This window comes from Bos indicus, chromosome 13 (genome assembly GCF_029378745.1).
Source record: "Bos indicus isolate NIAB-ARS_2022 breed Sahiwal x Tharparkar chromosome 13, NIAB-ARS_B.indTharparkar_mat_pri_1.0, whole genome shotgun sequence".
NCBI lineage: Eukaryota > Metazoa > Chordata > Mammalia > Artiodactyla > Bovidae > Bos > Bos indicus.
The window spans coordinates 29411111-29435278 of NC_091772.1; the positions used below are offsets into that span (position 1 = coordinate 29411111).

The window sequence follows — 24168 nt, forward strand, 5'->3', positions numbered from 1 at the left end:
TTTGCTTTTCGCTTCTCTTCTTTTCCCAGCTATTTGTAAGGCCTCCCCAGACAGCCATTTTGCTTTTTTGCATTTCTTTTCTATGGGGATGGTCTTGATCCCTGTCTCCTGTACAATGCATAGACAAACATATATATACACACATATTCAAACACATACACATACAAATGCACAGAAATACACATACACACACAAATGCACACAAATACACATACACACATGCACACATATACACAAACACAGACACACACAAACATATACATAAATAAACACAGGCACATATGCAAACACATACACACAAGCACACATATATACACATAAACACATATACACAAACACACACGTGTATGTACCTATTTGCAAATACATATGCACACACACATGCATGCACACACACACACACAAGCAAACACACATACAAACACTCTTACACACCACGGATCAAAAGCAAACTGGGCAACAGCAAAGAATAAAGCTGGGGAAGATATGCCTGGCAGCTCAGCCTGCTGTCCACGCCTCTGACCTTCATATTAGGATTTGTGCCCTTTATTTCAGCAGAGCTTCCAGAAAGAGAAGTGGGGTTACTGTGAATTTGAGTGTTAACTTAAGCAACACCCCAAGTTCCTTTACCAGGAATTATTAAATGGAGTTTCCTTTCTCCCAACGTGGCTGCAGGTCTGAGCACCCCCCTCCACCCAACTTCCTGCTGACCCCATACTCTGGACACAGCTGACCTCCAGATGCTCAGCTCTGCCAGTGCCCTCTCCTCTTTCTCTGTTTTCAGTTGCCTGCCCCTCTAAGGGAGAAGAGATGTGCTTACAGGGAAGGCAGCAGTTGTAGGCTTTAACCTAAAAAACCAAGGGAACCAAGTATAGCAGTTGAATGGCAATTTTCTTTTATTTGGGGGAATGGGAAACTTATTCACTGAACCAACAGTGACTGAGCACCTACTGTGCGCCTGCCACTCCCTGGGTGTGGGGGAGACGCAGACCAGTACCCTGGAGAAGGAGACCAATCATTAGAATGTCAGAACTTCAAGAGAACAAAGAGGAAGGCACTCAGAGGCCCCTGTAGGTGACCAGGACAACATCTCAGGGGAGAGGACGCCACCTACCAGAGGGGGAGGCGCTGGTGTGACCGGCAGGGAACTACTTCAAGGAACCAAGATTCTAATAAGGGTTTTCACTTTTTTTTATTGGAGTATAGTTGCTTCAGGGCATAAATTTGAGCAAACTCCAGGAGATAGTGAAGGAAAGAGGAGCCTGGTATGCCACAGTCCATAGAGTCACAAAGAGGCAGACACAACTGAGCGACTGAACAACAGCAACAACACAGCTTTACAATGTTGCGTCAGTTTCTGCTGTCCAGCAAGGCAAGTCAGACTGACGCACACATTTTATCCCCTCTTCTGTGGATCTCCTTCCCTTCAGGTCACCATAGAGCACTGAACAGAATTCCCTGCGCTGTTCAGCAGGTTCTCACTAGTTATCTGTTTTATACATAGTCATGTGTATGTGTGTCAAACCCATTCTCCCAATTCATCCCACCCATCTCCTTCCCCCTTGGTGTCCAAGTCTTTGTTCTCTCTTTCTGCTTTGCAAATAAGAACATCTATACCATTTTTTCTAGATTCCACATATATGCGTTAATATACAATATTTGTTAACCAGTTTTCACTTTTAATTTCCTCTTTAAAAAGTTACCTTGGCTCTCAGAGATACTGCAAACCTAACATCATTCATGTACCCTGTCCTTCTCTGCCCTTCCCTTCCCATAAATACATCATGGGTTCCTTGGACCTCTGGCTTCCCATTGAGCTCAGCCCATGGGAACATGAGCAGGAGATCAGAGGCAGGAAGGACCGCGCAGTCCAGGCACTTGCTCCACTGGCTTCCTATCAAGGCAGCCTTCTCAGGAAACGCTCTTTTACGCAGGTTCCTGCGGCACCTCCCTCCCGCCCTCGTCCCTGAGAGCCTAGGACTGGTAACAGCTCTTCCTCTGCCACTAGCGTCCCTGGTGGTTCCTCTCCATCCCAACCACACTTTCATAAACAGTCGTTTTATTAAGCTCTTCTTGAATTATTCTAATTTCAGGGCCATCTGTTTCCTGTTGGGACCTTGACTGATACCAAATAGTTCTGCAAATAGCAAATATATCATGACAAGCAGGATGCAAACGTTATGCATGTGTCTATAAGAACTATGCATAATTCTATTTATATTTTATATGAATTTATCAAATATATAAAAGATTTATGTTTGTATAAATGTATAAATATATCCACAGTAGTGGTGGTATCCCATTCATTCACTCATTTATTCCACAGACATTTGTTCATCACTTGCTACAGGAATTATTCTTGCCTGGAGAATTCCACAGACAGAGGAGTTTGGCAGGCTATAGTCCATGGGGTCTCAAAGAGTTGGACATGACTGAGCGACTAACACACACACACACACACACACACACACACGGCAAAAACACAAGTAGTAAGGAAGTCACCCTTTCTGGATTTTATGAGACAGTGTCAGTTACAACCCATTTTGTTATGGCCGGACTATATATTTCATTTGTGCAGTTTATACAATATGATCGCAATAGCTATCAGCAGGGGAAGATGAGTACTCTGATTTTTTTATTCTAGTCTAGCTTATTCCTCCAAAGTCCATGTCTCTAACAAACAAACAAAAAAAGCAAGTGGAGAAAACCAGAGGCAAGATCAAGTTCCAGGTCTGTATTCCCCAGTAGGTAAAGTTCCTTCACTCTCTGAGTAGCAAGTCAGCTGCTTCGGGGTCAAAAGCTTTCAGAGTGATAACCAAGGCTCTCTATGAGCCCAAGCCATGAGTCAAAAGTTTTGCAAATAATACTGAATCTATTCTTCATGAAAATCCCTATGAAAAAGGCATGGTTTTCCTCATTTAGCACCTAGCAGTAGTCGTTAGTGTCTGGATTCAAACCCAAGTCTATTGACCTTCATATCAGGATTCGTGCCCTTTGTTTCAGCAGAGCTGATGCTTTCTAAGGCCCACTTGACTTCACAGCTCTCTCCTCCACTGCATCATCCTTTCTAGGAATAGACAATTCATGGCCAAGATGAGAGGCTATTTGATAAATAAGAGACAATTACAGGTTTGGAGGCAAAGAGCTATCTAGCAATTTTGGTGTATTCTCTGCTATTATATCCACAGAGTGAGAAATCGGCTGGGGAACTAACCTTACAAGAGTCTTCTTCTGATTCTGCCTGGTGGCATCAGACATTAGCTAACAATTTGCTAAGGGGTTAGAAAGAAGGGAGAGAGGCAAGCAAAAGAAGATGTGTCTGGGGCAGGACTTCCCTGGGAGTCCAGTGGTTGAGTCCACCTGCCAATACAGGGGTCACAGGTTTGATCTCTGGTCCAGTAAGATTCCATATGTCTCAAGCAAGTAAGCCCACGTGCCACAACTACTGAGCCTTTGAGCCTAGAACCTGTGCTCCACAACAAGAAAAGCCAGCACAATGAGAAGACGATCAACCTCAAAGAGTAGCCTCCACTTGCCCAAACTAGAGAAAGCCTGTGCACAGCAATAAAGATCTAGTGCAGTCAAAAATAAACAGATAATTAAATTGCTGTGGGGGAGGGGGAGAAGTACATTCCTTTGAAAAAAAAAAAAAAAACGTACCTGGGGCACTCCCAAAGTTTGCTTCTGAACAGACTCTGGCTCCCTTTGAACTAACTAATTATTGATTTGAGGAAGTAATAGAGATTGGAGTGTTAATGAGAGGAGTAAAATTTGAAATTTAAGACCATTCCATGGAATTCCCTGGCTGTCCAGTGGTTAGGACCCTGTGGTTTCACTGTTTGCCGAGGGCCAGGGTTTGATCCATAGTCAGGGAACTAAGATCTCACACACTGTGCAGCCCAGCCAAAAAAACAAACAAACAACAAAAAATTGTTCTACTTGTGATTAACCATATTGGGGCTGGGGTGGGTAGCACTGCCGTATGCTTCCTTTGGCTACAAGGGCGGCTAACCTAACCACACAGAAGGGTTTTTATAGTTGGCAAGCAATACACTTGCTGGTAAATTTAGAGTACCCCATAAATTTTGCAGAATCCAAATTTAAGATCTGTTGATGACCTCAGTTAAAAAAAAAAGACTACATTACTTTCCCCCTATGTCTAAAGTACCCATATACATGGTTTAATGGCTATTCTTCCAGAATGATTATTAATGGTGTCCCCTTTCACACTCAAAAGTGCTGATTTAGGTAGTAAATTATCATCTCACTTTTGCTGTGTGTAACTGATCAACAAAAGAAGATGAGGCATCAGAACTCAGCGCTTCAAATACCTCGTCTGGTTTCAGAATGAGTGTTGCCTTGCTGCATGAGCCTAGGTTATTCAATTAACTTCTCTGATCCTTCACATGCAAGGTGAGAATGAAATACTGGCCCCTGACTTTTAACAGCAGTAACAAACAGAAGTCGTTCATAGAGTTAGAGGTCTTAGAGCTAGAAGCCATCTGGAGAGATGGTTCAACACACCATCTCTACAATGGTGTGGGCTACGAAGAGCCTTACAAAAGCCACAGTGAGGCAGACAGTCTTCCCCATGGCTCTACGGTGTTTTAGAGAAAGCTAGCAACTCAACCCAGCTGCGGTAGGTTACATTACAGGGAGCTAACTGAAGGCTTAAGCCTTTTATCAACTGGAATTCAAACTAGCCATCAATCTGTGTCTGTTTGCCTGTGTTTACCATAACAAACCATCCAGGGGCCCCAGTAGATTTGATCACCACAACAGCAGCGGCAGCACAAGCTGTGGATGTTCTGAGGATACAACCGCATCTCTTTGGGGGACTAGGAAAATCTTGATGACAGCACTAGGGTTTGATTTGGCACATGGAAACTGGGCATACTGTGGGTGGGAAGGGAGGGGAGAAAGGGGTTCATAGTTCTACACCAAAGAGACAATATGAGAAAAACCAGGGAAAGTATGTGTGTGATGAGAGTAGTAAGACACTGGTTTTGGTTACAGAGAGGAAATTTGTAGGGGATAAGGAAATAGGCTGAAGCACATGGTACGGTGGTTTGAGTGTCATCCTAAAGCTTTTTACTTAATTTGAAAGGCTGTGGGAAGCCCACGTTGTAGCAGAAAGGTAGCCCATCAAAAAGATTAGTCTGGAAATAGTGCGCAGATTGGATTGGCATGCAGAGAGCTCATGAGGGGGGAGGACAGTGAAGAGTCCTGAGGAAAAAAAGCAGTAATGACAATTGTGATGCAAGCAGAATAGCTGACTAAATGAGTTCAAACAAAATCCAGGAGAAAATCAACAAAAATTTGAGAAATAATCCCCAGTGGAAAGAGTATTCTTTGAAGGTGAGCCATTTCTTTGGGCAATTAATGAAACAGGAGGCAAGCACTGTCACAATAAATGACCGTTAAGCTTGGCATCCTCTACGGTACCCTGGGAGATGAGGGGGAGCCCCAGTTCTCCAACTGGTAACTTGCAGAACTCAAGAAAAAAATGGAGTGGATGGTTTACCTCCATATGGAAGCCTTGGGGGCATTTCAGTGTTTGCAGAGAAGTTAACACAGGGAGAGTAATCAGTGCCGACACCAGATGAGAGCCAATAAAGAGATGAATGTCCTGATTGTGAAATGACAATAAAAACAGGGATGAGAGTGGAAGCTGAGCAACGCAGCCTAGGTTTATCTCTGAATCCTGAGCTGGATCCATGATTCATAATCGGCTACAGTTCCCAGGGCATCCATTTTCCGCCGTAAACAAGAATGACAGGCCTCTTCCCAGATGTGGAAACAGACTGTAAAACCTCCTCTTTCCACTGGCAGCTCTGACAGCCAAAGTTATTTGAAATCGCACCAGCCTGAAAGGAACTGGAGGCCCAGCGGCTCATTGGGACGCTGCAAACGAGCAGGGAGAGAGATGGCCCAGAGCGCACGAGGGAGCACAGCAGTCCAAGCTGTGATCACTAATAACCTTTATCTGGCTACAAGGAAGCACCCGGACAGTGGCCAACACCTGGGACACACGTACTCACGCTGTACGCACGACGCGCACGCAAGTGCGCATGTGTGTACGCACACACACACGCACGTACGTGCGCCTCACGCGCTCGCATCCCCATCCTACGTCTCCGAGGCCATGGCTCCTTGCCTGCTGTTAACTGTCAGGGGCTTCACGTTGGTGCCAGACAAGACCCAGCAGAGAAACCCTGCCATGTTTGCCTTGGAAACCTCCTCTCTCCTGCTGATTTGTTACAGAAGTAAGCGTTGAGTTCATTTGACGTTCAGCCACTTTTATTAAAACATTCTTTAATGTCCTAATGTAACCTCGTGTTCCCTAACATCATGCTGACCTCATTTAAGGCTCTCTAACAAACTTACTTTTAAAAAGATCAGTGCCAGACCAACCCCTCCCGTTTAAATGGTCACAACAGCTTCAATCATAGTTTCCTGTCTCTCACAGACAAGTCATCCCATGTGGGAACGGAAAGAAGGCATCCAGGCCGTCGGCTCGGATTACACATCAGGAAAGGGAGACCAGACAGAAGGCACGACTGGCCCCAGGCAAGGATTTCTTTATTTCTTTTTTTTTTTTTTTTTTTTTACCAACCAAAAGGGCAAAGGAAGTTATTTGTGCGGTGTCATAGTGGTAAATTTCGAGAAACTAGCCCATTACACACTTGTCCTTCTGGTGGCCTTTTGAGTTGAGCAATGTAGCTGCTCCTTTCTGAAGTACTTCTTAGCAAACAAGATAATTAAGACAATTGTCACAGCATTAGCTATGTTTTAAAACACATCTTTGGAGGTCTGGTTTCCTGCTGCTGGCAGTAGCACTCCACTGGGGAAAAAAAATACTGCAGAAATAAAAATTCTCTGTCTTCTTTTAAGATGAAGAATAGGGAATACACTGATGAGGGAATAGAGGAATTGTGACAATTTGTCCCACAAACAAGGGCATTTAATGAAATATTCTTTTTTTAAATTGGAGGATAATTGTTTTACAACAGTTGTGTTGGTTTCTGCTGTACACAATGTGAATCAGCTATATGTATACATATATCCTCTCCCTCTTAAGCTTCTCCCTCCCATGCCCCCATCCTACCCCCAAATCCTACCCCACTAGTTCATCACAGAGTGCCAGGCTGAGCTCCCTGTGTTATACAGTTGTTTTCCACTAGCTATCTATTTTACACATGGTAATGTATATCTTCACAACCAAGATAATCACAATGGTGTGATCACTCACCTAGAGCCAGACATCCTGGAATCCTTCAAGTGGGCCTTAGAAAGCATCACTATGAACAAAGCTAGTGGCGGTAATGGAATTCCAGTTGAGCTATTTCAAATCCTGGAAGAGGATGCTGTGAAAGTGCTGCACTCAATATGCAAGCAAATTTGGAAAACTCAGCAGTGGCCACAGGACTGGAAATCCCAAAGAAAGGCAATGCCAAAGAATGCTCAAACTACTGCACAATTGCATTAATCTCACACACTAGTAAAGTAATGCTCAAAATTCTCCAAGCCAGGCTTCAACAGTACATGAACCATGAGCTTCCAGGTGTTCAAGCTGGTTTTAGAAAAGGCAGAGGAACCAGAGACCAAATTGCCAACATCTGTTGGATCATGGAAAAAGCAAGAGAGTTCCAGAAAAACATCTATTTCTGCTTTATTGACTATGCCAAAGCCTTTGACTGTGTGGATCACAGTAAACTGTGAAAAATTCTGAAAGAGATGGGCATACCAGACCGCCTGACCTGCCTCTTGAGAAATCTATATGCAGGTCAGGAAGCAACAGTTAGAACTGGACATGGAACAACAGACTGGTTCCAAATAGGAAAAGGAGTACGTCAAGGCTGTATATTGTCACCGTGCTTATTTAACTTCTATGCAGAGTACATCATGAGAAACACTGGGCTGGAAGAAGCACAAGCTGGAATCAAGATTGCCGGGAGAAATATCAATAACCTCAGATATGCAGATGATACCACCCTTAAGGCAGAAGGTGAAGAGGAACTAAAAGCCTCTTGATGAAAGTGAAAGAGGAGCGTGAAAACATTGGCTTAAAGCTCAACATTCAGAAAACGAAGATCATGGCATCTGGTCCCATCACTTCATGGGAAATAGATGGGGAAACAGTGGAAACAGTGTCAGACTTTGTTTTTAGGGGCTCCAAAATCACTGCAGATGGTGATTGCAGCCATGAAATTAAAAGACGCTTACTCCTTGGAAGGAAAGTTATGACCAACCTAGATAGCATATTGAAAAGCAGAGACATTACTTTGCCAACAAAGTTCCATCTAGTCAAGGCTATGGTTTTTCCAGTGGTCACGTATGGATGTGAGAGTTGGACTGTGAAGAAAGCTGAGTGGTGAAGAATTGATGCTTTTGAACTGTGGTGTTGGAGAAGACTCTTGAGAGTCCCTTGGACTACAAGGAGATCCAACCAGTCCATTCTAAAGGAGATCAGTCCTGGGTGTTCTTTGGAAGGACTGATGCTAAAGATGAAACTGCAATACTTTGGCCACCTCATGCGAAGAGTTGACTCATTGGAAAAGACCCTGGTGCTGGGAGGGATTGGGGGCAGGAGAAGGGGACGACAGAGGATGAGATGGCTGGATGGCATCACCAACTCATTGGACATGAGTTTGAGTGAACTCCGGGAGTTGGTGATGGACAGGGAGGCCGGGTATGCTGCAATTCATGGGGTCGCAAAGAGTCGGACATGACTAAGCTACGGAACTGAACTGAATGTATATCTAATGAAATACTTTTACGGAACAAAGAGAAATACATGGTTTATTTGTGTATGTATACAATATAGTGTGTATGTGTATTTCTAAAGAGCTGTCTTATGCCTGACATTTTTCCTAGGCTACATGTGATGGAGTTAACCTTTGGTTGTAATGGTGTTAATCCTTTTCATAAAGTCTTTGACTAAATAATCAAATTTATTATCTTTTAAAATAATAAAAGATAATATTTTATTATCTTTGGTGTGTGACACCATGTGTTTGGTGCGTCACAGCTGGAAAACCAACTCTCCCATTGCAGAGTCAGGTTAGATCTTTCTGGGCTGGAACAAACCACAAAACAAAAATTTGCCTTTAAAATGTGACACTCTGACCCATCTCCAAGTCTTCCTTGGGTCATGATGAAATGTAGTCACTGACCCTGCTTTAGCAATCAGCGAGGAAATGCTTCCAGTTTTCACACCCACAGCAGGGCCCAATGTCAAGTTTGGTCTTAAAATCTCCCTTTTCCAGAAGCACTGCCTCATTGTTAGGGGAGGTTTTTTTTTTTTTTTTAAGTTTGCCATTTATGGTCAAGGGAGCGTTGTAGACTACAATTTCTGGTTTATTTCCAGTTGCAGTAGCAACAGCAATGACTGAGCAGAGAATCAGTCATGATGGTTTTAAAACAAAGTTTGTTTAAAGGGAGAGAGGAAAGGAGAGAGAAAATGTTAAAACACTTAGGGAAAAAAAAATCTGGGTTCTCATCCCAGCTAGTGCTAAGTAAACCCTGTGCATTTTGTCCAGTTTTGAGAAAAGCCGCCCTCATGATCCCCATGTTGTAGACAGTGGGAGCAATCTTTCTCTGCTCGAAGAGCACATGTGGCCTGTGCGTGCATCCTCAAAGGAGGTTAAATAGTTGCATCCCATCCTTCCTTCATCAGATCTTAGAGATTTTATGGCTTTGGGGGAAAAATCCAATCCCTTTATTTGTTCTAATTGTCTAACTATTCTAAGAGGCTAACAGTAAAGGTTTGGATAAATTGCCATGTAAAATAAATGTAAAAAATGAATCATCCAAACAAAGAGGAACAGATTTGAACTGATAGCCGACAAGGTGCTCAAAGTCATAGGAGACTCCTAGTGGACTCCTAGCAAATGATTTCCTACAGTTTGTTCTATGTTGAGAGGTTGTAGCCCAGCCACAGAAAGGTCCAGAGACAGGTCCCTGACAAAACCAGGAAAAAAACAGAGGGGAAACAAGTTGGGTGGTTAAAAATTAAACTGGAATCAAACAGAATACAGTCCACAGAATGGGAGAAAATATTTATCCTATATGTCTGATAAGAGGTTAATATCCAGAGTGTATAAAGAACTCCTGCAACTCAACAACAAAAACAACCCAATTCAAAAATGGGCAAAGGACATATATAGACATTTCTCCAAAATAGATACACAAATGGCCAATCAGCACATGAAAAGATGTTCAACATCATTGTGCATGTGCGTAGTTGCTCAGTTGTGTCTGACTCTTTGCGACCCCATGGACCTTAGCCACCAGGCTCCTCTGTCCATGGAGGTTCTCCAGGCAAGAATACTGGAGTGAGTGGCCATGCCCTCCTGCAGGGGATCTTCCCAACCCAGGGATCAAAGGTTTCCCACACTGCAGGCAGATTGTTTACTGTCTGAGCCACCAAGGAACATAGTTAGTCATTAGGAAAATGCACATCAAACCACAATGAGATACCACTTCATACCCATTGGAGTGGGCATTATCAAAAAGCAAACAGAAAAACAAGTGTTGGTATGGATGTAAAGAAATTGGAACCCTTGTGCATTGCTTGTGCTCATGTAAAATGGTGCAGCTGCTATGGAAAACATTCTGGTGGTTACTCAAAAAGCTGAATGTAGAATTACAATGTGTGTTTGTGCTCACGCGCACACGTGCATGCACACACTTGCTCAATCACTTCAGTCGTGTCCAACTCTTTGTGACCCTGAGGACTATAGTCCACCAGGCTTGTCTGTCCTTGGGATTCTCCAGGCAAGAATACTGGAATGGGCTGCCATGCTCTCCTCCAGGGGATCTTCCTGACCCAGGGATCAAACCTGGATCTCTGGCCTTGCAGAGAGGAGCTACCTGAGGAGCCCATACAATTACCATATGACCCAGCAGTTCCACTCCTAGGTACACAGCAGGAAAAACTGAGGCAGGGACTTGAATAGGTATTTATACACCCATTTTCATTAACATCATTGTTCAATTGCTTTATGTCCATTAGTATATGAATGGATAAACAAAACGTGATACAGCCATACAGCGGAATTTTTTTCAACCTTTAGAAGGAATGAAATTCTGATGGATGCTACAACATGTGTGAGCCTTGAAGACATAACACTAAGTGCCATAAACCAGACACAGAAGGGCAAATAGTGTACAATTATATTTATATGTGGTACCTAGAGTAGTCAATTCAGTACAGAGAGAAGGTAGAATGGTGGTTGCCGGGGTGGGGGAGGGGGAAATAGTAAGTGTTTCATGGGTATAGCGTTTCAGTTTAGGATGAAGAAAAAGTTCTCTCTGTGGATGGTGGGTAAGGTTGCAGAAACTATGTGAGTGTAGTTACTTACTGTCACCGAACTGTCCACATAAGAATAATTTAAATGGTAAATTTCAGGTTCTGTTTCTTTAACCACAGTAAAAGAGAGTAAAAATGATTCTAAACAGTCCGGCCCTGACTGTCACAGTCACCTCGTGACACACAGAGAGACTGGTCCTCTGGGTGACCATCCTGCTTGGCAGCTCAGAGAGCTTGTGTTTCCAGGTACCTTCAGAGACTTCTACTCGGCGCCAAGTCACTGGGACCAAAGACGTGATGGTCACCAGCAGAGTGTCGCCAAGACTGAAGAGAGGTGAACCCATCCCTACACAGGAGAAAGTTCTACTACTTCCAGGACTGTGCTCCCCGTGGGCCATTACTGCTACTGAGGCAACCCCGGCCTCACAAATACTGCCCTCCCCTCTGTGACCACCATGGCTGGGCTAGATTAGGGAGCCATATTACGGCTGTAAGTAGGAGGACCCAAGTATTTATCCTCCTTTTCTTTTTCGGTCTTCATTCTATTAAAATCACTTTACTTTTAACATAAACATGGCTCCCTACTCCCACTCGATCAGAATAGTGAAATATTCACACCTATTGGATTTTTAAAAAAGAAATCCTGAGTCAGTGAATCCCAGCTTGTGGAAGAGATACCAAGCTTATGAGAAAAAAAGAATACAAATGCTGACCAGGCAGTGGAGGGCACGGCGCCTGTTCATGGCAAGAAATGGCAGAATCCTCAAGCCCCAGCGTCACGGGCAAGCGTCCCAGCTCGAGCACTCTGTTCACAGGCTCCTCTCTGCCTCCCATCCTGCTGTCAGTTCATGTGACTGCCCAGTCTCTCCACCTTAGGAGGCCTGAACCCAGCCTGACCATTTCCATTTCTCGTGACTTGCTGTGCATTTCAGACAGATGTCTGCAGAGATGATACAGTAGGGTGTTTTCCACTTATTTCGTGATCCATAGAGCTGAATTTCTCAAGGTAACAGCCTTTGAGACCAGTGGTAAAAATGCACTATCAAACCATGAAAAAGCAGGGAGGAACCTTAAATACGTGTTGCTAAGAGAGCAAATTCCAGGAGATAGTGAAGGACAGGGAAGCCTGGCACACTGCAGTCCACGGGATCACAAAGAGTCAGACAGGACTTAGCGACCGAACAATAAAGGCAAAGAAACCAATGTGAAAAGCTATATACTGTATGATTTCAACTATATGACATCCTGGAAAACTATAGAAGGGTGCAGGGGGGAGGGAGGGACAGAGAGAAAGAGGTGGAACACAGGGCATTTTTTGGGCAGTGGCACTATTCTGTATGATACTGTATTGATGGACACTTGTCATTTTATATTTGTCAAAACTCATAGAGTGTATCAATATAACACAAAGAGTGACTCCTAATGTAAACCATCATCTTCAATTAATATTATATATTAATATTGGCTATTGGCTCATCAGTTGTTTCAAACATACCTCATTAATGCAAAATGTTAGTAATGAGAGAAACTGAGGAGGGGAGCCGAAGGAGGGCATATGGGAACCTGCTATAATTTCCACTCAGTTTTTCTATAAACCTAAAACTTCTTTATAAAAAAAGGTCTATCAAGGGCTTCCCTGATGGACCAGTGGTTAAGAATTTGCCTGCCAGTGCAAGGGACGCCGGTTCTATCCCTGGCTCAGAAAGGTCCCACATGCTGTGGGGGAACTAAGCCTATGCACCACAACCACTGAGCCTGTGCTCTGAGCCCGTGCTCTGCAATGAGAAACCTGTGCACAGCAGAGTAGCCCCTGCTCGCTGCAACTAGAGAAAGCCCGCATGCAGCAACAAAGACCCAGCGCAGTCCTAAATAAATATTTTTTAGAAGTCTGTTAAACAAAACATATACACACACACAAATACATGCATACATGCATATATATGGGAGCATTTTAAAAATGCACATGCCTGGGCCCCACTCCAAAGGTTCTGATTTGATTTGTTTCCGCTGGCACATGTGGGTTTCCCCAAAGTAGTCTGAGGCTTAAAGTCACAGTTTCTTGTCAAAGAGCAAGAAATCCCCCAAGTTTACCGAGTCAAGACCTGAGCCCATCAGCATCACTTAAGAAAAGTGGGCCGAGTCTTCGATACTTTAGGAAGTTGCCGAAGCTCAGAGACTGGCTGGAGGCCAAGACCACTGTTAGGGTCACTCTGAGGCTTAAATGATTTCCAGACTCATTGCTGGGCAAGTTTTAAGGAACAAAATGAGCAGAGTGTCAGACAAGAAGATATGAGTTTGGTGGGGTTTTTTTTCCCCTTAAATTTCTTTTCCTCTGAAGTAACTAAGAAGAGCTTTGTTTTAAGACATGAGTCCAAAATTCACATTCACTTTGGACTGTAGTTTCTGGCTATTTCCTTAGTGGTGACTGTGACTAGAAGTGTGCCCACCCTTCCCTTTAGGGCTTCTGGTGTCCTCTGACTTTTCTTCCTCAACTCCGGTTTTCCACAGCAACCCAGGTCTTGGCCACTGAGTTTCCAGGGCACTGAGCTCTTTCCCTTACTCCTCTCCCCTCCTCTGTGCTTCCTCCTCTATGGACAGGTTTAGAAGCTCACTCAAATCCGTGCTTGCTTCCTACTGATCAGATTAAGGTAACCACACTATTGTAATGGAGGATAATGCCTTATTATGTTACTCCCTCTCAACAATTGACAATATGCACCCAAAGCTTCCGTATTCTTTACATCCCTTGGCCCTGAAATTCCGTGTGTGTCAGCAAAGCTTTATCTCAGTGGGTGTTCATTTTACAGCATGGACTGTATTACATGGAAAACATAAATGTTTGACAGGGGTGTGTGCATGCGTGCTCGGTCACGTTGGCCTTTGTGATCCCATGGATTGTAGCCCACCAGGCTCCTCTGTCCATGGAATTCTCTAGGCAAGATCCTGGAGTGAGTTGCCATTTCCATTGCACCCTACATTGGCTGGCATATTCTTTATCAGAGAGCCACCTGGGGAACCCATTTGACAGGGGGTTTTGTGTGTGTGTGTGTGTGTGTGTGTGTGTGTGTTAGTCGCTCAGTTGTGTCTGACTCTTTGCAACCCCATGGACTGTAGCTCGCCAAGCTCCTTTGTCCATGGAATTCTCCAGGCAAGAATATTGGAGTGAGTTGCCATTCCCTGCTTGAGGGAATCTTCCCCACCCAGGGATCAAACCCAGGTCTCCTGCATTGCAGGCAGATTCTTTACCGTTTCAGCCACCAGGGAAGTCCTTGATAGGGGACTGCTCTTCAAAAAAATCTCCCTGTAATCATTCACCATTTTGGCCCCAAGGAGAGGGGAGAGGGATACCACTGAGGGTTGGAGGATCTGAGACTTGGGGATGGTCTTTGAGTCTCAAGAAATTAATTAATGCAAATCACTTGCTGTTTTTGGAGAAGAGGGAAAGAGTGTGGGGAACTGAGATGGGGGAAGTAGGCAGAGGCTTGTGTTCTATTTTTGCTATTCTGCCCTGAAATTCTGAAACAGGGCATGTTAAATGGGTTGAATGGAAAGAGCAGAACATCAGGGTTCATGGTTGCCCAGCCTGGGGGCCCCTGCAAGCTAGGCCCCACGTGGGCCTAGAGTACTGCTAGGTAGGAGGGGCCTCTTGGGGATTCCCAAGACCATGTTCCTGAACCCTCACAGTCTGTTAGCACAGAGATCCTACAGGCTTCTGTGTGCCTCGGTATAGCACACAGGGTTAGTGGGCTGACAGCCTTGGCTCAGGACACACTGGTGATGGCATGCTGGGATCCTAAACCAAGATGCAAACGACTGGACCATTAAACCCAGTAGCTGGAGCCACAGAATCGCTCAAAAGGCCAAAAGAGACTGGCATCTCAGTGGACAGCAGACCCAGGGCAAATCCAGATCCGCCAGTCTTAATTAGAGAGCAGTGAGGGCACAGATGGCAGCACACAGATCCAAAGCCTTTAACCAACATCCCAGCCCTTCTCTGAGAAATCCAGACACAGTCTCAGGAAGGCACTGGGAGCGGGGACCCGAAAACTGGAACATTTATCGAGAGAAACTGACCTGAATGGGATTATTCAGCCAGGATAAAAACAAAGACTTTTCATTTTCTCCCTAAATAGTATGGGAGGCCAGAGATGCAGAATTGGATCTGATGGAAAATGTTTTTTCCATCAGAAAAAAACATGTTTCTTGGCTGTCTGAGTAGTGCTGTGTTAAATGTTCAGACAACTATGTTTACCATACAGCCAGGTTACCCTCAAGGCAGGAGGTCAGAGGACCCATTTTCAAAGAACTAAACGAGAAAAAAAAGCATTAAATATTGATGTTGAGGTGTTTACAATAAGAAGCTGTGGTCCAGCCACTATCCTACAGCGTAATCACTAACTGGCAAACTCCGGACCTCACAAAGTCTTGCTAGTTTCCAGCGCCTTTTCTACTGCCTCTCTCCTAAATGCAGCAGACAAGGAAGGCAGCAGACGTTCAAAGACAACTTCCAACGTGAGAAAGAAACAGAAAAAAGGTGGGGGCTCAGAAGAGTCAGGGACAATACAAACAGTGGGTAGGGAATATCAAAAAATCATTAACATCTTCAGAGAGAAAAGACCCTTAAAACAATAGATTATGGGCAAAAAAGAAACCATCAGACTTCAAGAAAGAACCTTTGGAAATTACAAACATGACAGCTGAAATTAAAAGAAGGCAGAAGATACAATCAAGGAAATCTCTGAAGAAATAAAAAAACTAGGGAAAGGTCAGTAGGAGAGAAAAATGCAAGAAAGTTATAAAATAGGTTGAGGAGATTGTATCAGTTAGCTACCACTGTGTAACAAATTACCCCTGTGACCCCGAGTTTAGTGCCTCAAAACAATAATAAGCATTTACCATCTCACACAGTGTTTACAGGTCAATTAGCATTTAGCTGAGTGATTCTGGTGTGGGGTCTGTCCCAGGCTGGAGTCAAGATGTTGTTGGGGGCTGTGGTCACCTTGGGCCTGACAGGTCTGCAGGGTCACTTCCAAGATGGCTCCCCCTTGGGGAAGTTCCTCCCTGACTGTTCCTTGTCATGTGGACTCTGCATAGGGCTGCTTGAGTGTTCTCACAACATGGGAGCTGGCTCACCCCAGAGCAAATACCCAGAAGGAGAGCAAGGAGCAAGGTGCAGTGCTTTTCAGAAGTAGCATGCTGACCTTTCCATCACATTCCCCTGCTAGAAGTAAAGTCACTCGGTCAGGCTCAGGGAGAAGGATCTAGAAAGGGTTGACAGCAGTGAGATGACTCACAGGTGCTGGGCAGTAGAGCAGGTACTACTCAGATTTTGATGTCAGAGGATCATGAACTTGAATCTCGGCTCCTCCTCAGGCAAATCATTTGTCTCTCCTCAGTTTCCTGTCTTGTAAAATGGGTGTGATATTGCCACTATGCAAAGTTTTAGTAAATTGAGAACAAACTCTTAAAAGTGACTTATACATGATAGATGCCAAATAAACCACAGTTTTATTAGTAGTAGTATTGAGATGTCTTGGGTAAGAGAGGAAGGATGTGGTGTGCTGTGAAGTCCTGGCTAAGTCCCAAACTGGAACTCAGAAAGCCAGCAAACCCCACTCTGGTCACCTCAGTAATGGACAGCCAGACAATTGGAATGTACTGCTCTCTTATTTCTGAATAATGATGGGGATTCTGCTCAGACCCCAGAAGCATCGTTTAGCAAGTGGGTTTTATGGATTTGGAGGAATCTTTTCAGCTACTAAAATGTCATTCTTCGGTTTTTAGTTTTGGGGAGATCTTTGCCCAAATCTAGGGGAAGTATGTTTGATGTTCCAACCTCACAGATTTAATGGCCGCATAGTGGCAAGAAGAAAGCTGCAACCATCCTTAAGTCAAAATCCTCCCAATAAGACTAGCTTCTCACTGGGTAAATGCAGACCTGGTGGATCCTCCATCTGCCCCTCAGTGTGCAGACTGTATCTCAGCTTGTAACATACCTGCGTTTTGGGAAATAGGCAACACGGGACACAGAAAACCAGTACAGCTTCTGGTGGTGAAATTGGCTCCTGTTTCCGCGATAGATAAAGCTAGTTACTGATCATGCTGATTTAGGTTTGTGGATGGACCCCCGCTTCCCAAAGCCAGGATGGTTTTGATCCTTAACCTCCTTCAGAGGTGGGAAGAGTCAAAAGGTTTTTTCCCAGTTCTACAGATGAGGAAACAGAGACTGAAAAAGAAGAAGCACCTTCTGGACACAGTCCTTGTTTGTAGAACTAAGATGAGAGTTCAGGTCTTCTCAGGTCCAAGGCTGCTCCCACCCCGTCACCACCTGTTGGTAGGAGGGGATGAGGCTTTGCAGGCAGATGCTGGTGTGAGGGTCCTGGCCCTCTGATTTGAGGCCCCCTGGACAAAGCCTGCCCCACTAACACACTCAGGCCTGGGCCTTGGGTCTCAGAGTTCAGCCAGGGACACCTTCTCCCTTGGCCCTGTTTTCTTGCCTCTAAAATAAGAATCCTGACCTACTTCATTAGCCTGTCCTCAGGGAAGAAATCAACATTTTTAAACTAAATTAGTTTGTGAACGTCCTGATATAGCCTAATAATACTTCGCCTTCAATGTTGCTTCCTCTCCCCTGCCTGAGGATCTAAAAGAAATTCATTCCTGTTGTTTTAATTAATGTAAATATTTTTTGCAGAACGAAAGATTAAAAGATGCTAGTAATTTCCTCTGAGAAACCCCTACACACATCATTTGCATATTTGCTCTCAGATTTGTTCTCTGCTTGTACATTTCTCAGGACTCTTGGCTCCCCAGCTTCCTGCTTGGAGACAGCCAGCGGAGTCATGACGGGGTCAGAGTAGGGGAGGAGGGGAGAAGGGGTCAGAGGGGGAGGAGGGGGGAAACCAGAGGACCTCTTCCCCTCTTCCTCTGCTTGCAGGAGACCTCCCCAGTGGATCCAGTTCCCCCATGACCTCGCTCCTCCTCCTGAGGCCCACGGCAGGCTGGTGGTCCAGGCTCCCACCTCTGTCCTCGGTGCCTCTGGCCCCAGGGTGGTAGCTGCTGCCAGGTGCTGCTAATCTCTGGGTTGCCTCACCCTGCCCTGTGGGCTTTTCAACTCTTCTGACACCTTTGTCACCAGTTTTCTGTGTTAAATTCCATCTGTTGAAATCATGGTGTGGGCTATTTGCTTTACTGGTCCTGAATTTGTCGTTCTCACAGAGCGAGTGGGGTGTGGGGAATGCCTTCCCCTGGAGAAGGAGATCTAGAGCCAGGAGGGGCACTTCCTCCAGCTCGCCAGGAAATCAGAGGCAAGTCACTGTTCCTTCAGACTTTTTCTGCAGAATGAAATAACTAGTCTAGGTGATTCAGTTGCCATCAGTTTCACAGCTATGATTCATCTATCAGGCAGTTGATTGTCTGACTATGCCAAAACACCTTCCAACTCAGACTCTTGTTAACAGTAAAAAGATTTTTTTTTCCCAAGTGAAAGTTAAAAGTTGCTGGGCCCCATCAGGTCCAATACATCTGTGAACTGAAGGCCTTTGGGGAAGTAAGAGACAATAATAACAAATGAATAATTCCCTCAAAACTCTACCAGACTCCTTTGTCTTAAAGGAATCTGAGACTTTCTCAGGCAAGTATTTTAAGGAACAAAATAACCCAAAGGACTTAGAATGCATTAGCAAATGTTGTTTGTACCCTCCTTTTTCCTCCCCTAGGAAATATTTTGTAGTTTCAAAGGAAATACTTTAAAAAAATTTAAGTGTACAGTCAGTGGTCTTCAGTGTGTTTACAAAGTTGTACAAGCTTCACTGCTAACTTCAAAACATACTGCTCACACCCCAAAGAAACCGCAACCCACTCACAGTCACTCCCCATTCCTCTCTCCCTTCGACTCCCAACAAACACTGAACTACTTTCTGTCGTTATAGATTTGTCTCTTTTACACATTTCATAACATGTGGCCTTTGTTACAAGCTTCTTTTACCTGACATGAGGTTTTCAAAGCCCATCCATGTTGTAGCATGTACTTCATTTCTTTTTATGGCCAAATAATAGACCAATATGCTCATATACCTCATGTTGTTTATCCACTCATCAGGTAGACATTTGGGTGGTTTCCACTATTATGAATAACGCTGCTGCAAACAATCATGTACAACTTTTTTCTCCTTTTTTTTGGCCTTGCAGCATGGCCTGCAGGATCTTAGTGCCCTGATCAGGGATTGAAGCCAGGCCACAGCATTTAAAGTATAGAGTCCTAACCACTGGATTGCCAGGGAATTCCCTACCCTGTCTTGATCACTGTAGATATATATATATAGTAAGTTTTGAAATCAGGGAAGTATGAGTCATTCAACCTGTTTTTTAAAGATTATTTTTGGTCATTCTGGGACTATTTCATTTCCATATGAATTGTAATATAAGTTTGTCTTAAACTGCAAAAAACGTGGCTAGGATTTTGGTAAACATTGTATTGAATCCATAGACCAGTGTGGGAAATATCGCCATCTTAGCAATATGAAATCTTCCAATCCATGAACGTGGTATGACTTTACATTTATTTAGGTCTTCTTTGATATCTTTCAATGATATGTTATAGTTTCAGTGTATAAGTTTGCATCTCTTTTATTCAATTTATTCTCAAGTATTTCATTCTTTCTGATGCAATTTGTAAATGAAATTGTTTTCTCATTTTTGTTTTTGAGTGTTGATTGCCAGTTTATACGATTGCAATTGTTTTTATATATTTATCTTGTATCCTGAGGCCTTGCTGAACTTATTAGTTTCAACAGTTTTTCAATGGATTCCTTAGGTTTTTCTATTTAAAGTATCACATCATCTGCAAATAGAGTTTGCAAATAGGAAATACTTCCTCCTTCCCAATCTGATGCCTTTCATTTCTTTTTCTGTCCTTATTGCCTTGTTTAGAATCACCAGTACAGATTGACAGAAGTGGCAAGAGCAGACATGCTTGTCCTGTCCCTGATCTTAGGGCAAAAGCTTGCAGTTTCTCACTGTTCAGTAGTATGTTAGTTTCTCATAGATGCTCTTTATCAGGTTGATGAAGCTCCCTTCTCTTCCTAGCTTGTTGACTAAGAATAGAAAAGCAAATACAAAGGAATATGCCTCTGTACCTTGCCCTAAGCTTTTAGTCCCTATTGCTCTAAATGAATTTCTTCTTTTATTTCCATGAAAATGACAACAAACAGCTACCACTAGATCTGTTCCCACTAACTCACTCTCTCAGATGGATTTTTTTTAAATGAAGTTGCTTCTGAAGGCAGTTAGGATGTCCTGTAATGTATAAAGCACACATGGTACCAAAATTTTAAAAGCAAGCAAAGCAAAGTGTGGTAAAAACAAAATCTGTATTTTATTACTGCCAGATGTCTATTACTACTTGAGCCATTTCTTCCTGTTATCCCGCAGCCCTGGGCATTAGTGGGCCTTTCTCGGTCATTTATGGGAAGTGGATGAGGAGTCGGGTCATGCTTTCTTAGATGTATAACCTGGAGAAAATCATTTAATCTCTCTGGACCTTAATTTCTCCATCTGTCAAATAATCTTTGAGTACTTAACGTAGGAAGACACAAATAGCCCTTCTCTGTGAAGTACTGAAGTTAATGCCTGACATTTGGCAAGTGCACAGTGATTTAGCTCCTATCATTGTTTGAAACATCATTATTATTAGCCACCTGTGAGCTCTGTGTCTCTACTGCGTCTTGCTCAGGTTACCTGACATTCATGTATGAAGACGAATAACCCACTTAGAGAGCAGAAGGGAATGTGTTGTAGTCTAAAAACCACCATAACAGCCACCACCTCCGGTTTCCACTTTCTATCAAATATTCAACCAGATCTGAGACTGTGGGTTTAAAGATCAACTTAGACACAGAGAGGATTCTTAAAAATCATTTTGAAAATTCAGGCCTATATCAGTTTTATTTTATCCTCTGCATTTCCACTGGCTTAAAAACAATTTCCTAGAAATAAAAGAAAAAGAAAATAGTATGCTTTAGATCATGCTTCTTAATGTTCTTAAATAGAAACAGTCACTAGAGGAGGCACTTCATATCCCAAGGGGAACAGCTTCTCCCACACACATACAACCCCCTCCCCTGAAGATGGATTCCTGTGCTTCGTGTTGCTTCACAGTGTCTGCGAGGCTGGGGGTGCTGGGAGGAAGAAGGTCTGTCTTTAGGGACAATCCATTCCCAAGCCCTTGTTTCTTATGACATCTTAATGCTTGGCTAAGGGAACCTGCTTTGCCATCCCTTTGGGGACTTTGGGCTGAACTTTCCTTGGCTTTTGCGGCAGAGAGAGACCGTTGTTCCCCCAAGTTCACACTCCCTCTCCCTCAGTAGAGCTGGTACTGGTACTGGCGAGTGACTACTGAGCCAGGGACCACCTTCATGCATCTGGGCGCCACCACGTGACCCAGCACACTGATGCAGCATCCACTGAAGTGATGTCACGTCTTGGGCTGCTCAGAAAACTTTGTGGGGCTCCTCCATGATCTCTTTACTTTATGGCTAGAATATAGGTAATCCCCAGGGACCTGAGCCACAACTTCCCTGGTGGCTCAGACAGTAAAAGCATCTGCCTACAATGCGGGAGACCCAGGTTCTCTGGGTTGGGAAGATCCCCTGGAGAAGGCAATGGCACCCCACTCCAGTATTCTTGACTGGAAAATCCCATGGATAGAGGAGCCTGGTAGGCTACAGTCCATGGGGTCGCAGAGTCAGACACAACTGAGCGACTTCACTTCACTTCAAGGAGCTGAAGATGGCCAAGCCTCCATCACCTGGGTCCCTGAACAGCTGGAGGTAGGAAGCTGCCCCCCGCTGATCTCTTCACCTGCCAGGACTGTAATGCAAATGAGAAACAGAAGGTGACTGTGTTAGACTTCTGAACATTCAATGTGTGTTTGAGGGCTAGAGCATCACTCTAATGAGTTCAGCTTTTCTCACTGTAACAGACCCTGCGTGTTTATATAATTAAGATTTTTTTAATGCTACGCATTTGTCTTTGTCTGGGCTGCTGTAACAAAATACCACAGATTGGGTGGCTTATAAACAACAGAAATTTACTTCTCACAGTCTGGAGGCTTGAAGACTGAGAGCAGGGTACCAGCAGGTCAGGGTCAGGGTCAGGGCTAGGTACCTTGTGGTTGCAGACTTGTATCTTCACATGGAAGAAGGGACAAGCTAGTTCTCTGGGGTCCCTTTTACAAGGACATTAATCCCATTCATGAGGCTCCAGTCTCATAACCTCATCACCTGCCAAAAGCTCTACCTCCTAATACCATCACCTTGGGGGTTAGGTTTTCAACATATCAATTTAGGGGGAACACAAACATTCAGACCATAGCTGCATTACAGGGAGACAAAGGGCTTTTATTTTCCTAAATATTGGGGGAAAACCCACTTTGATTCATGTTAGAACATGGGTTTATCAGGCCATGCTAATTTGAAAGATTAACACATATGAACATATGCATGAGTATGATGTATTTATAATCATATATGTTTATGTGGATCTCTCTTAACTACTGAGTAGTCATCTCTTAATCTTTAAATATCAAGCGCCTATAATACACCAAGCACTGCCTGGACCCAGTAGAACATTAAGGTTAATAAGATCTAGTCCCTGGCCTCAGGGGCTCACAGAGAGCTGCTGGCCCAGTTTTGCAGATACATATTTAGATAGTGTATCTACTGGGATGACTTGGAACCCCAGCTCCACTGTGAATTGTTTTGATCAGCTCTGGAATTGCCTGGAATATATGCTCACATTTCATTTTCCAGGAGGAGAGTGTTCTCTAGGGTAAGAAGCTTAAAGCAGGACCTTCCCAGAAGGGAAGATCAGTGCTCACACAATCTTCATACTAATTCCCAGGAGCCCAATCACAGTGAGGACAAGGAGCAGGAAGAAGGCTAAGAGAGGAGAGCAGACAGCGGAAGCTCATCTGGGTCTGAAGAGTGGAGAAGCCCCTGGGCCTCAAACACACACAGACTCCAGTCTCTTGGCCCCAGGGTCTCTGGCTGTGAGAAAATGAGGCACGCTTGAGAATGAAAGCACAAAAATAAACATTTGTGCAATCCATCCATAAGGCTCTCATAACTTCAAAAGGCTGTAAGGAAACAACATTGCTAATGAATTTGGTGTCAGTGAAATGGAAACATGTGATTTAGATTTCCAGAAAAATAAACCTAACCTTCCAGGGGAAGAGAGACACTGCACCTGAGGGCCCTGTGCTTTTGGGTGGGCCTTTGTGTTTGTAAACCCACAAGCCTTAGGGAAATGTTGAGACTCTCAGACCCTCAGCAGCATCTGAGCTCCCTGCAGAGAACTAGGGCCCAGCTCACTAGGTGAAGTCATGAAGTCTGGCCGGGTTTTCTAGAGGCCACAGTCTACTTGATGTCAGAGATCCTCAGGGGTCTCTCAGAGAAGAATAAAAGAGAGAGAAGAAGAAGAAAGAAATGAGATTTACTCCTCAAAAGGCTAAGTTGATGAACCGCAGGTTATCTTTTACTCTGAAATTTATATTCAATCAATGCTCCAGTCTTAGTGTGAGCTACTGTAACAAATAGAGCATATATGGACTGGATGGCTTAAACAACAAATGTTTACTTCTTAACAGTTTTGGGGGCTGGAAAGTCCAGGATCAAGGTGCCCACAGATCTGGTGTCTGGTGAGGATCTGCTTCCTGGTTTGCAGATAGCCATTTCTCAGGGTATCCTCATGTGGCAAAGAGACAAAGTGGGGAATGGGCAGGGGAAGCAGGGGAGAGGAAGAGAGAGTCTGCTCTTCACATCTCTTCTTCTAAGGGCAGTAATCCCATCATGAAG

At 44.0% G+C, this 24168-nt stretch overlaps 1 long non-coding RNA gene across 1 annotated transcript in view; it reads left to right on the plus strand.

The window, feature by feature from the left end:
- The first annotated feature begins 6010 nt into the window (after positions 1–6010).
- The window catches only part of LOC139186459 (uncharacterized), a 56736-nt gene continuing 38578 nt past the window's right edge, over positions 6011–24168 (plus strand). Inside the window, exons 1-2 of the long non-coding RNA XR_011570020.1 lie at positions 6011–6266; positions 6470–6570. This is a non-coding gene — a long non-coding RNA (uncharacterized lncRNA). The remainder of the gene's footprint in view (positions 6267–6469; positions 6571–24168) is intronic.